Here is a 17,731-nt window from a genome sequence, read left to right on the forward strand (position 1 = left end):
CTTTCCCGGCACCCCCCCCAGCTGTATCCGGCCCCCCCCTGAGACGGGGGCACTGGGAAACCATCACTTGTTTCCGTTGCCAGAAGCCTGGCCATTACGCCAACGACCCTGAATGCCCCATGGCCCCACGCACCAACCAGGCAGCACCCCCCGCTAGACAGATAGCCAATGTAGCCCTGGGGGAGGAGGTTGAGGAGGCCGAGGAGTGGGAACCCGCCGCTATGGCCCTAGTGTCCTTAGGAGATAGAGAGATGGTCCCTGGGAGCCTCCTGCCCTCTAACACAAAGAAATATGGGCAGCTCGTCACGATCAATGGCCACCAAGTAGAAGCCCTCCGTGACACCGGGGCCAGTATCACCTGTGTCCTCAGCCATTTAGTCCACGAGGACCAGGTCCTCCCCAACGTATTTTGCCCTGTCATTTCAGCCGACAACACAGAAAGCCTATGCAAGGTAGCCCTGGTGCCTTTCGAGTGGGGAGGGGTGGTCGGTAAACTGAAGGTCGCAGTGAGAACATCCCAGCCCGTCGACTGTCTCCTGGGGAACGACCTGGAAAGTTCCCCCTGGGGGCAAGTTGAGCGCAAGACCCACCTAGGGATGATGGGCCTCCCTGAGTGGGTGTGCGCCACCACTCGATCCATGGCGGCTCGACTGACCCCCCTGAGGGACGTTGATGACGCCCCGACCTCTGAAGATGGGATGGTCCCGGCCGAGGGCCCCCACATCCCCCCACCAGAAGAGTCGCTCGCCAGTGACGAACCACCGCCTTCCGACTCCACCCCAGACACCGAGTTAGGCGATTTGCCCCAATTAGCACAGTGGCGCCACAAAGGGGGCCCCTCCCGAGAGGAGTTCTGCCGAGAGCAGGCTACCTGTCCCTCCCTGGTCGGGCCCCGGCAACAGGCAGAGGCCCAGGCCGCAGGCGACCAGACGGGGACGCACCGGGTCTATTGGGAGAATGACCTTCTGTACAGCGAACAGAAGTCGGTGGAGCTAGGGTCCGGCCGAGTGCTGGTGGTACCCCTACGCTTCCAAGACCTCCTCCTGGGCTTGGCCCACGACGTCCCCCTCGCAGGCCACTTGGGTCAGGACAAAACATACAGTCGCCTCGTGACTCACTTCTACTGGCCCAGAATGAAAGCGGATGTAGAAGCCCACTGCAAGTCCTGTCCCACGTGCCAGGCCAGTGGGAAGAGTGGGGAAAAGCGCAAGGCTCCCCTCCAGCCCTTCCCTGTCGTCAGTACCCCTTTTGAGCGGGTCGGGATCGGCATTGTAGGACCTCTGGACCCCCCAACTTCCCAGGGGCACTGGTTCATCCTCGTCCTGGTGGACCATGCCACTCGTTACCCTGAGGCCATCCCCCTGCGCACCGTCAGGGCCCCCGTGGTGGGCCGGGCGCTGATGGGGATCTTCTCCCGCATGGGTTTTCCCCGCGAGGTCGTGAGCGATCGCGGTACCAACTTTATCTCCCGATACATGAGGTCCTTATGGCAACAGTGCGGGGTGTCCTACAAGTTCACCACCCCGTACCACCCCCAAGGAAACGGCCCGGTAGAACGGTTTAACCGGACTCTGAAGGGGATGATCGCGGGCCTGGAAGAGCCCCTCCGGCGTAAGTGGGACCTCCTGCTCCCCTGCCTCCTATTCGCATACCGAGAAGTTCCCCAGAAATCCTTGGGTTTCAGCCCCTTCGAGCTACTCTACGGGCACCCCGTCAGGGGGCCCCTCAGCCTGGTCAAAGAAGAGTGGGAGGCGGCGCCCCGAGGCACCCCCCGAGACGTGTTCCGTTACGTCCTGACCCTCCGCAATCAGACTAGGAGGTTCCGGGAAATGGCAGAGGCCAATCTGGAGGCAAGTCAGGAGGAGATGAAGCGCTGGTACGACCAGAATGCCGCGCTAGTCGAGTTTCAGCCGGGCCAGCTGGTGTGGGTCATGGCCCCCGTGAAACCCTGCGCTCTCCAGGATAAATGGACCGGGCCCTTCAAAGTAGTTGAGCGAAAGAGCCCGGTCACGTACTTGGTAGACGTCCAGTCACCCCGGGACCCCCTCCGTGTCCTCCACGTGAACCGCCTCAAGCCCCACTTTGTGCGGACAGAGCTGAGCCTCCTACTGGCCACTGACGACGGGTCCGAAGAAGAGTCGGATCCTCTCCCCGATCTTCTATGCACCAAGGAGAAGGACGGCTCCGTAGAAGGAGTGAACCTCTCCCCGTCTCTCACTCCCCAGCAACGTGAGGATTGCCGCCAGCTCCTAGGGCAGTTTCCGGACCTTTTCTCCCTGGTCCCCAAGGTCACCGACTGGTGTGTCCATGATGTGGATACCGGGGACAGCCCACCAGTGAGACACCGAGCCTACCGAGTCCCCGATCGGGTTCGGTCCTGTATCCAAACCGAAGTCTCGAAAATGTTGACCCTAGGCGTGATCGAACCCTCAGACAGCCCCTGGGCCAGCCCCGTGGTCCTGGTCCCAAAAGCAGCCGCCCCCGGGGTCGCCCCGGAACTCCGCTTTTGCGTGGACTACCGGGGACTCAATGAGGTCACCCGAGCCGATGCCCACCCCATTCCCCGAGTCGACGAGCTCATTGACCGGCTCAGAGCTGCACGGTTCCTCAGCACCTTCGATCCCACCTCCGGCTACTGGCAAATTGCGCTCACAGAGGGAGCCAAGGAGCGGTCCGCCTTCTCCACCCCGGATGGGCACTATCGCTTTCGGGTAATGCCCTTCGGGATGAAAAATGCCCCGGCCACCTTCCAGCGACTGGTAAATAGAGTCCTGGCCGGGCTGGAAAAATTCAGCGCTGCATATCTCGACGATATCGCAGTTTTTAGTTCCGAATGGAGCGAGCACCTCCAACACCTCCGGAGGGTGCTAACCGCCCTACGCCAGGCGGGCCTCACCGTGAAAGCCAGCAAATGCCAGATTGGGCAAGGTTCGGTAACCTACCTGGGGCACCAGGTCGGAAGCGGGCAGGTCGCCCCTCTACAGCCCAAAATCGACGCCATCCTAGCCTGGGAACCTCCCACTACCCAAACAGAGGTCCGAGCCTTTCTGGGCCTCACGGGCTACTATCGGAGATTCATCCGGAATTACGGCAGCCTGGTCGGTCCCCTCACGAGGCTCACGTCCAAGAAGCAGCCCAAGAAGGTACAATGGTCCCCTGCCTGCCAAGAGGCGTTCAATGCCCTGAAAACGGCCATGTGTACGGCCCCCGTCCTCCAGGCCCCTGACTACTCCAAAGAGTTTGTGGTACAAACTGATGCCTCCGAGCATGGCATCGGGGCCGTCCTGTCCCAAGTAAATGACCAGGGTCTGGACCAGCCCGTGGCCTTCCTCAGCCGAAGGCTGTTGCCCCGGGAACAGAGATGGAGTACCATCGAGCGCGAGGCGTTCGCAGTAGTCTGGGCCCTCAAGAAACTACGCCCTTACCTGTTCGGCACCCATTTCAGGGTCCAGACCGACCATCGCCCCTTGCGATGGCTCATGCAGATGCGAGGAGAAAACCCCAAGCTTCTGCGGTGGTCAATCTCCCTCCAGGGGATGGATTTCACCGTGGAACATCGCCCTGGTACGGACCACGCCAACGCCGATGGCCTCTCCCGATTCTTCCGCCTCAGCGAAGAGAACCCCCAAGAAGATGGGTAGTTCTTTCCGGCTTTCAGGTGGGGGGGACGCGTGTTAGACTCGGCCCTCGTAACATAGTCAGACCTGACCCCTGCACCTCACACCAGCCCCGAGCCCCTGGCCTGGCCGATCCTTCCCACCAGAACACACACACCCGACCCGGACTTCCCCCGTCCGTAGGCCTTCCTCCTTCGGCCACCCCGGGCCCGCGTGCCCACTTCATGCACCAAGATGGCCACCCGGCCCCAGCGCGACCCTAGCCTACAGGCGCCACTCCGGCTGGAGGACATCGCGCTCCCCTTGGGATGAGAGAGGGAGGAGCAGTTTTCATCACACCTCTGCGCTTCCCTGGGAAGGTGGGTTTCGATCGACCCGCCGGCCTCCCCGAGGGCTGGCTCCACGCCTGCTGGGTGTCTGGGGCTCCTCCCGACCCGGCCCTGAAAGGATCAAAGGACAATAGCAGGAAACCCCCAACAAGCGACCCCCAGGTGACAAGACCCCTGCCTGCACAGACTCCGGACATCAAAGAGGAGTCGCCCTATAACAAGGGGTGCCCTGGGACTGTCCGGCAGATTCGCCTTGGAAACACCTGAGCCCTGCTGAGTGACTCGCGGCTCCCTGAAGATCGTAAGACCTCCGAACTTGTGCTTGAGCCCTGCTGAGTGACTCGCGGCTCCCTGAAGATCGTAAGACCTCCGAACTTGTGCTTGAGCCCTGCTGAGTGACTCGCGGCTCCCTGAAGATCGTAAGACCTCCGAACTTGTGCTTGAGCCCTGCTGAGTGACTCGCGGCTCCCTGAAGATCGTAAGACCTCCGAACTTGTGCTTGAGCCCTGCTGAGTGACTCGCGGCTCCCTGAAGATCGTAAGACCTCCGAACTTGTGCTTGAGCCCTGCTGAGTGACTCGCGGCTCCCTGAAGATTGTAAGACCTCCGAACTTGTACTCGAGCCTGCTGAGTATCTCGCAGCGCCCCCAGACTCCCTTGGTCCCGCCGGACCCCACGACGACAAGCGTAACCCCCAGCTCGAGGATTGTGAGCTGTGCGCCGGATACGCTCCTGCATTTGATCCATTCCCCCAAAGACTGTCCCGCTACCTCCTAACCCCCCTCCAAGACTTTGTGAGCCCGCGCTCCACTTGTATATATATTGCCTTGCTGATTATAAAGATCTTACCACTCAGATCTGATAAAGATTTGCTCTTAAGAACTCTCGGTGTGGTTTCTCGTTGTCGTGTGGTGCCGAGTGTACGATCCTAGATACGAGATTCCTCCCCTGAGGAGTCTCCCGCCAGTGCCCGGCTACGATACCTCGAGGGTTGGTCTCAGGACAGTCAGGGCCCCCTTCGGGCCCCTCTGAGGTCGCCTTCTAACAGGAAGAAAGGGTGATAATGCTATTATCTATAACAGCCAATACCTTCTCCATATTGGCTTGATCAATAGCCCGTAATCTGGATGCAGCTTCAATTTGTGATAGCTTCCAAACTTTGTTATAAACAGCATATACCCATCTTTTGGACCTGCCACCCGCAGGACCCTTAACAAAAACATTCAAATCTATTTTGTCATGTAATTGTGATAAATGAAGTTTAACAGATGCTAAGGTGGAATGTTGCAGCCAAGATTGGCATAACTTCCCTACAGAGTAGGTAGTTACAGTATGAGATGATTCAAAACGGGGGTCCACACGAACCTGCGTATACCCCGGTGTTAAATCCAGAAAACGATGTTGACAGGAATCTGAGCTCGTTTGCCATATTAACCATCCTTCCGGATTTAATTTGGAAATATTGAAGCATGTGTTAGAAACGTGTGACTGCAACGCTTCAAGGGACAGATCGGTATGATTATCCCAATTAGGATAAGCACCCAGATCCGGAGTAGAGGGAGAATTTAATTTTTTAGAAGTAGCCAATTCAAAACAGGTGGTCTGAAAAATTGACGAATTCAAAAACAACATGTGGTTTGGGATGAGGCAGGCACGATGCAAAGCTTCTGTTCCTTGTACCTGCCATGGTTTAGAACCCCAAACCGATTTAAGATCAATAGTTGCTTTCCACAGGTCATAACCTCTGATTGCCAAATCATCCATAAAGGATTTGGAATATAACAATTTCGTGTGTGTCAGCCTAACTTTCGAGGCAGACTCAGCTGCCACTTTAAAATAAAAAGAGGCAGGATTTGAAACACTGAAATCAGAAAAATATGTGAATTTGTCCACTAACTGGGTGGAGCTGCCCAGCCTAGGCGCTGGACAATGTTCCCATTGTGTGAAATTTACAAAATTTCTAAACGTATTGGCTTTATGAAGGAAATGATTGCCATAATGTTGATAGCAAAACTGCTCGTCATAATTAGCAGTATCTAAATACAGATCCTCAGCACCGTACCCAAGCCCCGTACTTGGACGCACCGTACCCCAGCACCGTACCCAAGCCCTGTACTTGTACGCACCGTACCCCAGCACCATACCCCAGCCCCGTACTTGTACGCACCATTCCCCAGACCCATACCCAAGCCCCGTACATGGACGCACCGTACCCCAGCACCGTACCCAAGCCCCGTTCTTGTACGCACCGTACCCCAGCCCCGTACTTGTACGCACCGTACCCCAGCACGGTTACATCAGCCCCGTACTTGGACGCACCGTACCCCAGCCCCGTACTTGGACACACCGTATCCCAGCACCGTACTTGGACGCACCGTACCCCTGAACTGTCCCCCAGCATTGCGTATGTACGGACCTTACAACAACATTGTGTATGTGAGCACGGACCAGGAATGAATGCCAAGCCAGGTGGTACGATCTGCGGAGGGCAGTCAAGCGCAAAATGAACAAGGTCTACGCCCAGAGCAACATCACTGGAGGTGGGCTGCCCCGCAGACCGGTACATTACCATCCCTGGGAGGAGAAGGTGATGGCCCTGCTTCCGCCGGTGGGAGTACATGGAGTCGAAGGAGTTGCAGAGCCTGGTGAGTACACTAACAACTTACGTAACATGGGGGTAATGGCATCCACACCCCAACTACACCAAATGCACGCAACTACCCCCAAGCCCTCACCAGACACCACCACACTAAAAAACAACGCTCATACCACTAACATGTGTATGCCCCATCCACAAAGCAAGGCCATGCCATGTCCCAGGCTACACGAAGCACAAACCCAAGACTGGATGTCCGGGATGCTGGGAGGGTGGGGCCCAAAAAACACATTGTTCAACTCTGAATCAGACACCATTGCCCTCAGCCGATATGGCCCAGGTATATACCCATGCACCATGTTCAATGCACATGGACTGGCAAAGTACTGACAAGGTAGCTGACACTTGGCCCTCCTGTAGCCAGCACAAGGCCCTCCTGTGACCACTGTAAACTCAAACACCAACACCACAAGCTCAGATATCTAGGACAGGAACTCACACTCACTGTCATGCCAGTATGCACCACGAGGGGACAGATACATCACCTGGGAGACCCACAGCCAAATCACACTACACCCACCAGCAGGCCCTGTCACACACACGCCTTACACAAGCACATATCTCCGGGGCAGGCAATGGATTTACCCACTCTCACAATGGACATATGACACAACAAGATCAATACATAGCCAAAGAAGCATCCAAGCCAAAGATCTACATGGCAAACACTCAGGAGAACATATCAATCTGTCCCCCGCAACATACCCATCCAAGCACGGGGCTGGGGTACGGTGCGGACATGGGGGGGTAGGGTGCTGACATACGGGGGTACGTGCGGACATACGTGGGGAGGGCTGTACTACTCGTATCCCGGGCACAAGTTTACCCGGAATACGAGTGTTACAGAGTTCGCTCTGTATGGGACGTTTTACATACGCTTGTGTATTCGGAAGGGCGGTACGGATCGTACTTGTGCACTCGGACTTCAGTTTTACGATTTGTATGTAAAACTGTCCGGGTACGTCTCGTAGACTTTTCCCGAAGCGATTCATATGTATTTTTCATGTATGAATCGTACTTCACCGGTGGGACGGGTCTTGTACGAATCGTACGTAAAAAAATACGGATACGAGTCGTACGGGAAGTTTTTTTTACCCGATCGGAATCGGCACCCTAATATACATTTTAACTAAATATAAAAAAATAAACTTAATTTTAAAAATATAGACACAAACATAATAATTTATAATTATGTTTACTTTAAAATAATTTATTAACTATTATCTTTATTTAATTTTCAAACTTTTACATTATATTAAAATTAAATATATATATATATATCAATAATTTTATATAAAAAATACCATTCTATAATTAATTAAAACTTTAAACTATTAAAACAAAAATAAAACATACATTTTGTATCACAATAAATGTAACAGTAGGGAAAATGTTGGAAAGCAGAGGGGTAAAAATTACTATTCCCACTCCAGTGAGTGCAACAGTAGGGAAAGTATTGGATAGCGGAGGGGTAAAAATTACTATTCCCACTCCAGTGGGTGCAGCAGTAAGGAAAGTGCTGGATACCAAATGGGTGAAAATTACTATTCCCACTTCAGTTAGTGCAACAGAAGGGTAAGTATTGGATAGCAGAGGGGTAAAAATTACTATTTCCACTCCACTGAGTGCAACAGTAGGGAAAGTGCTGGATAGCAATGGGGTAAAAATTATTATTCCCACTACAGTGAGTGCAACAGTAGGGAAAGTATTGGATAGCAGAAAAACAAAATTTACTGATAACATTTCAACAATTAATAAAATATATATTTTTAAAAATAAATAAACAATATTTTAAAAGTATACCATTAAACATATTAAACATATAAAAATAAAACATATTAAAATGTTAATTACATATAATAAAAACCTACAAATATGAGTATAAAAAATACATTTATAAACAACAGTGTTTTTAAAGAAACAAATATTCACAAACAAAATATTTAGAACATATATGTATTTCTTTTATTTCCTACCCTATAACACCACTCCAATACAAGAAAAGACATCAAAACTTCTATTAAAATATATTTCCATAATTGCCATCATTAATAATACATTTAAAATATATTATTAAAAAACATAATATACATTCATTGATTACACATTCTTTAACACTATAATATCCACAATATACACCTAAAATTACGTACCCAATTACGATTAATAATTTCTAATTAATTAATTCAAAATAATTAACAAAAATTTAATAATTCATCAATAAAAATAAATTACTTCCCACCATTTATACCTATAAACACCACAACACACACCTAAAATTAATTCCACAATTACCATAATTTATTACTAAATAACTAATTTAAATTAATTAAAATGAATTAGTAATTTATCAATAAAAATTAAATCACTTCCCACCCTCCCTACCATTTACATCTAAAAACACCACAGCACACACCAAAAATTAATCACACAATCACAATCAATAATTACTAATGAATTAATTTAAATTAATTATCAACTAATTATCAAGTAATTATTAATACATTAATTTACACATTTTCACTATAACATGACAAGTATACAAATATGAATAAAAAAAAATTATTCAATGAATTTTTATATAATTAAATTACTTTCCACCGTATTCCCCTATAAACCCATAACCCGCTACGGAACTAAAAACGCAAAATGCTATTTGAAAACAAAATAATAATTACTATAAATAATCAATAAAATATATATAATTAAAATATAATTAAATTACTTCCCACCCTATTCCCCTATAAAACCGCAACTGGCTACAGAACTAATGATGCAAAAATCAATTAAAGACAAATAATAATTACTACAAATAATCAATAAAATGTATATAATTAAATTACTTCCCACCATATTCCCCTACAAACCCACAACCCGCTACGGAACTAAAAATGCAAAATTGAATTTTAAAAACATTATTCACTATTAAAATACAAACAATTCTTATACAAACACACATATAAAATATATACTAAAATACATCAAATTAATAAATAATCAATATTTTTACCAAGTATGGGCATCATTAGGATGGCATCCTAACGGAAAACGGGACCGCCCGCCATATGTGCGGTGGTCCCGTGGGGAAGATTAGGCGGGTGCATCACGCATTTTTAACATTGCAGCGGGCGGTGCTTTCAGCAGCATCCGCCGCAATGGTTAAAATGTATGTTGTGAATTTGCATGCACAAAGTATTAGGCACCGCGCGGTGCCTGCTGCATTGAGCATACAAATACAGAGGGGTGCCATAGGTACCCCCCATGTGTACCCCCACCACCCCCAACTTCCTGGGGGCCCACAATGGACCCCCAACTGTGAACTCCGCATCCCTTTCCATGGCGGTAACGCCGCCATGGAATGGCTGCTCTCCACCTGCATACTATTATGGATGGCGGTGTGTAGCAGACACCGCCACCATATTAAACTCTTTTCCGCCCGGTCGATGAGTCGACCGGGCGGGTGGAGAAGCGGTGGATGGTCTTCCCGTCTGCAGCGGTACCCCCGCCATACTGATATGGCTGGGGGTAATTGGCATGCAGGCGGTGTAGTATGGCGATCTGCCCGCCATACTAATAGACACCTATATATTTTTCAGACGATATTTAACACTTCAATATTTTTTAAATTGGTATTACTTACCTAAAACCGATATTCTTGACCACAATTTTTGTTGTTGATATTTCTGACCCACGATATTCTTACCTCGATATTTGTGCAAATCGATATTTTTACGTCGATATTTTGTCTCTGCACTGTATGGGTCCTTCGTATGTGGCGGTGGGCTCTTCTATTGATGCAGCTCAGTACCTGATGCAAGCACAGCAACTGGCTTTCCTGAGAGATGCCCACAAGGTCACTGGAGACCCTTTGGAACAACCCCGTAGCGAAGAAATGGAGAGCAGTAAGGATCTTGAGATAGGCAGGGATGGCATGGGAGCAACTGGTCACAGAGTCAAGTTCCTACCCCTTCTCACATACCATCTCCAAGATGATATCTGGAGGGAATGGTATCTGGACCTGCCATCTGGGCGTGACATCCCTCATAGGTTAATCTTTTGTCTGAACATCCTCTCCACTCTCCTTCTCCTCCTCCTCCTCCTCCTCCATAAGTCTTCTTGCCGTATGGCAAGGGGCAGAGCAACAAACACATTCAGCTAGATGTTGGAGGATTTGTATATTGTCAGCTCTGATTTTATATTTGCTGCAGGGCTGGGATTGGCTGTTGGACTGCACTGTTTCAGCTAGCGCATGGTGGGGAATGGTAAGCACTTGCATGAAAATATCGGCCCGAGTGTGGGCGTAAGGATATGTGTCTGAAATGACTTTTGTCAATAGCAAAAGTCGTAAGTGACTTTTGTGAATACCAAAAGTCGTAAAGTTAGACTTTTGGCTCAGGTTACCTTTGTGAATCGGCCCCTAGCACTTCTGCTAAAGGTGGAGATCATGCCAGAATAAGACATGGGCTCCAGTTTAACTACGGTCAGATGTTTAACTTGCATTAAAATGGGGGAGGCATCCAATTAAGTCCCATGCATGTACCACTGATTTAGAGATAGATATACTCACAAACTCAGGTTTATCTTGTCATTTTCTATCCATTTAAAGACATACTAAAACGATTATGATCATCAGGATATTAGGACATGTTAAAATTCAGGTTTACGAGACATCAGGAGGAAGATTTACTAAGTGCTTGCATTGCCCTTGCATCACGCAAGACGACTCAAGGCAGTGCAAGCCTTTAAATAAGATTTAGTAAGCCACGCAAAGCCACGTTGATGGCTCTACGAGGCTTAGTATTTCCAGGGTAACGCAAGGCAGTGCAAATCGGTGCCTTTCGTCACACTGAGTTGAGGTTGAGAAGGCGATTCATGGGTGGAGATGGGCATTCCCATGCATACATCCTTTGGATTTTGATGCAATCCCAAAACTGCTGTCAGTAAACCTGAGATTGCGCCAAAATGGTATGCATTCCCAAATGAGTCGCAACAAGGAGAAATATATTTTTTCCGCCTTTTTATTTCCTGATTCTACATGTGCTGGATTTTGCAGCACACATAGAAAGCAGTAAATGCCATGGGGCAAGGGTGCCTGTGTTGATACTAGGTAGTACACGGTGCACCAGCACAGGGTGAAAGCAGGAATGTTTCCTATCTGAGTAGATATGGCTACTTTCTGCTCCCCACCTGTCACGCAAAGCAGCAGAACAAGTTGTTTTGCTGCAATGCGGTACTCCTTAATAAATCTGCTCCAGAGATGTGCATAGTAATGCACACCACACTTATTTTATATAAAGCAGGCAGCAAACCCGCTGAGTCTACAAAACACAAACAACTGAACAGCATTTTAAATGAATGACACATTAATTTGTAGTGGTTTATAAATTGTGTGTTCCCTGGGGAGCGGTGCTCTAGCAGGAAGCACTGGAGCACGCATAACATCTGTCGGGCATCAGTGGAGGTCGAGGTCCTTGAATGTGGCAAAGAAAGAGTGTTATTGCATTGTTTCAGAGCACTAGTATGTACCTTAAGGTTTCTATTATAGTGCGCTCAAAATGGTATAAATGAATTAGCAGGTTAAGGTGAAAGAATGGAAATGACAATCCGGCAATTGGTGGGTTGTGGGTGAATTGCATTTTAGAAAAATAATTTAAAATTGAATCTTGTGAGATTCGCACCTATTGATATGATCCCTGTGAGCATTTCTTTTTCTGGATTTGTTGATGCTGTTTTTCTTCATCTTGACTCTTTTCACTACTGTAAGTTATAATGAACTACCAAATTGACTCACGATCTTTATGACACAACATAAAAAACACAGCTTTTTTCTCTGCACAATCCTCCAAGGGAAGTAACACTGAGCTGTCTGAAACACCAAGAGTTAATTTAAACGAAATTGCAAGCTGCATCTCAAATGGACGTTAAACAAAACAAATTTGGTTCCAACTTGCTTTGAAAAACCAAGTGGTCCATACATTACGTTCTCACGAGATCATCTCTTGGTTTAAACTTTCTTCAGGAATATTTTTGATGATTCCCACTGTTGTGTAAATGTGCGCAGAATTTTAGCACAATACAGTATCAATACAAATGTTTTATTTTATTTATGCATGCTTGTGTTAATGTTTATACACTTGTTTTTATTGTTCAAACTACAGCGGTACAGCACGTAAGTGTATGCACATGTGGCATTTCTGGAGGGCAGACCCAGCTAACATGCTGTACATGGTCAAAAACAAGATAAAGTCCATGGGGGATATTCACAAGAACGTGTGCTAAACATCAACAAAAATGCTAACGCAACTTTACACATCGCAGCCTATCGCGGGAAAATAACCCTGTGTCAACGTGGAATTTACAACAAGGCGGTACTATGCGATAGTCTGCCGAAACAATGGCCAATGTCCGCGATACAACCACCTCGACTGAGATAAAAACACTAACCGCAACACAAAAAAGCATACGATGAGCCCATTCACGATGAGGAAAGCAGGGATAAGCAACTCCAGGCCCGCGACACACACGGCTGATGGGAATAAGCACAACAAAAGCCTGAAAAAGAAAGACAAACCAAACAGAAAACAACAGCCAATGACAATGGAGGCAACCCGAGCCAGCAGACAACTCCACAAGCCCCTTTGGCAACAAAACATTGTATATGGCAGGCCATCTTGTACAAGGTGAATGCAGCCTGACAGCAGAGGAGGATAACAGAAGAACACCAGAACATCCGGAATGATGCCAAAGGCACAAACAAGCAGAAACCCGCCAACAACAAGAAGGCAGCAATGCACATTGGAGGTGGGAGTCCCGCACCACACCAGGAGATGGATGACATAGAGGAAATGGTGTCCACCAAATCAGTCTGGAGATGGTGGCAGGACTCGGGAACTGGAAACTGCCCAAAACAACAGACACAACAGCAACAGGGAGAGGAACCAGCAGGGACTGGGGGGACGGGGGAGATGGGCATAATGGCACACATGCACAGTTAAGCACAGCACAACTGCAGACAAACCATGCCCAAGAGTGACAACACCAACCAGGAGCACAAGTCACACAACCCGGCAATATCACACAACTGAACAAGCACAGAAGTGAAAACCACACTGCCTGAAAGTTAGAAGGGTGAGCCAAATCAGAGCTGAAGGGGCATCTCACACACAATGCAGCATACACACATAGGAAGCAGAGCACCGCAACATCGAACACAATGTGGTACAAACACCAACATTTGCACAACTGAACACAAGTACACCATCCTGTGGCCGGTAAACGGCCATACGCATCTGGCTAAGCACGAAACATGGACATGATAATGCACAAGTACAAACCCACAGTCCTGATGGGGTAGCAATGCACGTATGGCAGGGAGCAAGAGAGTCTGTGACACACACATTGGCATACAAATCAAGACACAACACAGTTGGAGACAAGTGAAAGTGTGGAAACTTTATCAACAAGTGCGTGTCAGTAGGGCCAAGGGAAGTGCCACGATATGCACACCAATGCAGCAGCATGTCTTAATGAGGAACGTAGGAAAGCACCCATGTCCACCTCGGGGGAGTCCATCACCAACACAAGTTAGTGCCAACCCGCGTTGGTCGTCAGCGCCTGAATCATGAGTCCAGGCCAATGCAGCCATGTCCACTGTCGTCTTGGGACATGTGACCAGATTCTCAACATGCAACCAGGCGTCGGGACACGTGCAATGGGTGACATCCAGGTGTGTGCTGCACGTACCTTGTCACTCATCCATGAACGCGACAGCAGCTGCATAGGACAACATGTCCAATGAGTGATCGTTGTCCACCACATCTTACATGTCGTCGACATAATCCACCAGCTGACCCGGGCAGATGTGCTGACTCCTACCACTGGACCCAATGTGCACCAATGCCCAATCGGATAGTGGCTCAATGTGCTCACGCATACGATGACTCGTGTAATCTCCCAGGTCCAGTTTCCAGCTTGCATGCCAAACATCCATGCATGCCATAAACGGGCATCACGGTGACACTCCTGGTCGTGGACCAACAGGGGGGGCACACACACGTCATAATCTAGGTCAGCTACCGTTACGTTGGAGAGGCAGACATCCATGGACCACTCGAATATGCACGAGCGACAATGCAACACAGGCTGAATGCGGGTGACGTCCGCATGGTGGAAGCTCAGCCAGTAACTGATCCGCAGCACTGCCAATGGCAGTGCCCCCAGTACATGCAGCAGACATGCACAGTACAGGTCCACCTGACTGGAGTCGAGCATGTGTCCGGGATGGTCTGCCATTGCGTCAGTGGCTCTGCTTGAAGCGGCACTCTTTTGCCCTGTGCCAGTCCTGTGGATGAGATGGCACAGCTCGGTACAATGAGTAGTGTCTGTGTGCAACGGGTGCAGGCCTGGAATGGGGTGGGAGTACGTGTGAAGGCCATTTCATGCACGCTAACTACGACCAAGGACTTCTGCGTTTGGGATGTGTACACGTTGGTCTCATGTCAGGCAGTGCATAGTGTGGGAGTCGCAAGCAAATGCTATCGTATCTATTTTGGCCATGGCTAAATCTCCGCCACTGGCCGGAATCCCCACCTCATGGCCGGAAGCTCCGCCTCCGGCCCAGAAGCCCCGCCTCCGGCCCGGAAGCTCCGCCTCTGGGCCGGAATTTCCGGCCCGAGTGCGGACGTAAAGTTAATAGTCGTAAATCCATTCTGTGAATACCAAAAGTAGTAAGTGCATGCTGTGAATATCAAAAGTAGTAAGTGCATTCTGTGAATACCAAAAGTAGTAAGTTTAGGATTATGTCTTAAGTTAATTCTGTGAATCGGGCCCTCCGTTTTAGGGTTTAGGATTGTGAAGTGGTGCTTGTGTAGTGTAAGGAGTCGTGCTGGGGTAGATTTAGGGTTTAGGGTAGTGCTGTGGTGTTTGTGTAGTGTAGGGGGTCGTGTTTTAGGGTTTAGAGTAGTGCAGTGGTGTTTGGGTAGTGTAGGGAGTTGTGCTGGGGATAGTGTTTTAGTGTTTAGGGTAGTGCAGTGTTGTTTGTGTAGTGTAGGGGGTCATGTTTTAGGGTTTAGAGCAGTGCAGTCATGTTTGGTTAGTGTTGGGGGTCGTGCAAGGGGTAGTGTTTTAGGGTATAGGGCAGTGAAGTGGTGTTTGTGTAGTGTAGGGGTCCGTGCTGGGGGTAGATTTAGGGTTTAGGGTAGTTTTGTGATGTTTGTGTAGTGTAGGTAGTCCTGCTGGCAGTAGATTTAGGGTTTAGGGTAGTGTAGTGGTGTTTGGAAAGTGTATGGGGTCATGCTTGGGTAGTGTTTTTGGGTTTAGGGCAGTGCAGTGGTGTTTGTGTAATGTAGGGTGTCATGCTGCGGGTAGTGTTTTAGTGTTTAGGGCAGTGCAGTGGTGTTTGGGTAGTGTAGGAGGTGTTGGTGGGGGTAGTGTATTAGGGTTTAGGGCAGTGAAGTGGTGTTTGTGTAGTGTAGGGGGTCGTGCCGGGGTAGTGTTTTAAGGTTTAGTGTAGTGCAGTGGTGTTTCGGTATTGTAGGGGGTTGTGCAGGGGGTAGTGTTTTAGCATTTAGGGTAGTGCAGTGGTGTGTGGGTAGTGTAGAGAGCTGTGCTGGGGATAGTGTTTCAGTGTTTAGGGTACTGCAGTGTTGTTTGTGTAGTATAGGGGGTCATGTTTTAGGGTTTAGGGTAGTGCAGTCATGTTTGGGTAGTGTTGGGTGTCGTGCTAGGGGTAGTTTTAAGGTTTAGGGTAGTGAAGTGGTGTTTGTGTAGTGTAGGGATTCATGCTGGGGGTAGATTTATGGTTTAGGGTAGTGTAGTGGTGTTTGGAAAGTGTAGGGGGTCGTGCTGGGGGTAGTGTTTTTAGGGTTAGGGCAGTGCAGTGCAGTGGTGTTTAGGTAGTGTAGGGGGATCGTGCTGGGGTAGTGTTTTAGGGTTTAGAATAGTGCAGTGGTGTTTGTGTAGTGTAGGGTGTCGTGTTTTAGGGTAGTGCAGTGGTATTTGGGTAGTGTAGGGGTTCATGCTGGGGGTAGTGTTTTATGGTTTAGGGCAGTGCAGTAGTGTTTGTGTAGTGTAGGGTGTCATGCCGGGGGTAGTGTTTTAGGGTTTAGGGCAGTGCAGTGGTGTTTAGGTATTGTAGGGGGTTCATGCTAGGGGTAGTGTTTTAGGGTTTAGGGTAGTGCAGTGGTGTTTGGGAAGATCGACAACAATAGATCTCGCCAAGTGTGCAGGGTATGTGCCACGTCGATAGGCGAGACCTAAAAGCATTGCACCAAGATGGCTGCCACCACTTCCTGGATTGAAGTGTTGTCAGCCAATTAGAGCCAAGCTTGTGCTTGTGTAGTTAGGCCCCACCCAGATATATAAACAAATGTTTCCTTTAATAACTCAAAAACTACTGAACGGATTTACACCATTTAAAAAAAGGTCTCTTTCTGAACCAAGGGCTTCCTTTTTGCCAAATTTGGTGTAATTCCGTTCAGCAGTGTCAACTGTAACCGTGTCTAAAGTTTCCTATGGGAAATTTATTTTCCGACCTTTATTTTTTGAACTTCTCAGGAACTACTGAACGGATTCACTCCGTTTAAAAAAAAGGTCTCTTTCTGAAACAAGGGCTACTTTTTTGCAACATTTGGTGTAGTTCCAGTCAGCAGTTCGAGCTGTAGCCGTGTCTAAAGTCTCCTATGGGAATTAACATGGAGAAAAAATGTTTTGGGACCCCCCTTTTTTCTCGGCCCCCGCTTGGCGAATCACCCCCAAACTTTCAGGATAGATGCTGACCGGAGCGCCCCACAAGTTCCGAAAATCTTGCGAAGATTCATCATCCGGCGCCAAAGTTATTGGGAAAACAGAAAACGCTTTTCCTATGAAAACTAGGTCCTAACTATATAAATATATTCACTGAAAAAACCATAGGTTTCAGGCACGTTATAGTTAGAAATTAGCATTTAAAAAACCATAGAAATTAACTGGAAAAAAACATAGGTTACAGGAACGTTAAAGTTAGTTGGACATTTCACTCGTACAAACCCATAGAAATTCCGGCGTTATAGTTAGTTCAGCGAACTATAACTCGTGCCCCCGCAATGCACTGCTGATGACATCACATATTACATCACTCATGACATGGTCAGT

Source organism: Triturus cristatus, chromosome 2_2 (genome assembly GCF_964204655.1).
Source record: "Triturus cristatus chromosome 2_2, aTriCri1.1, whole genome shotgun sequence".
NCBI lineage: Eukaryota > Metazoa > Chordata > Amphibia > Caudata > Salamandridae > Triturus > Triturus cristatus.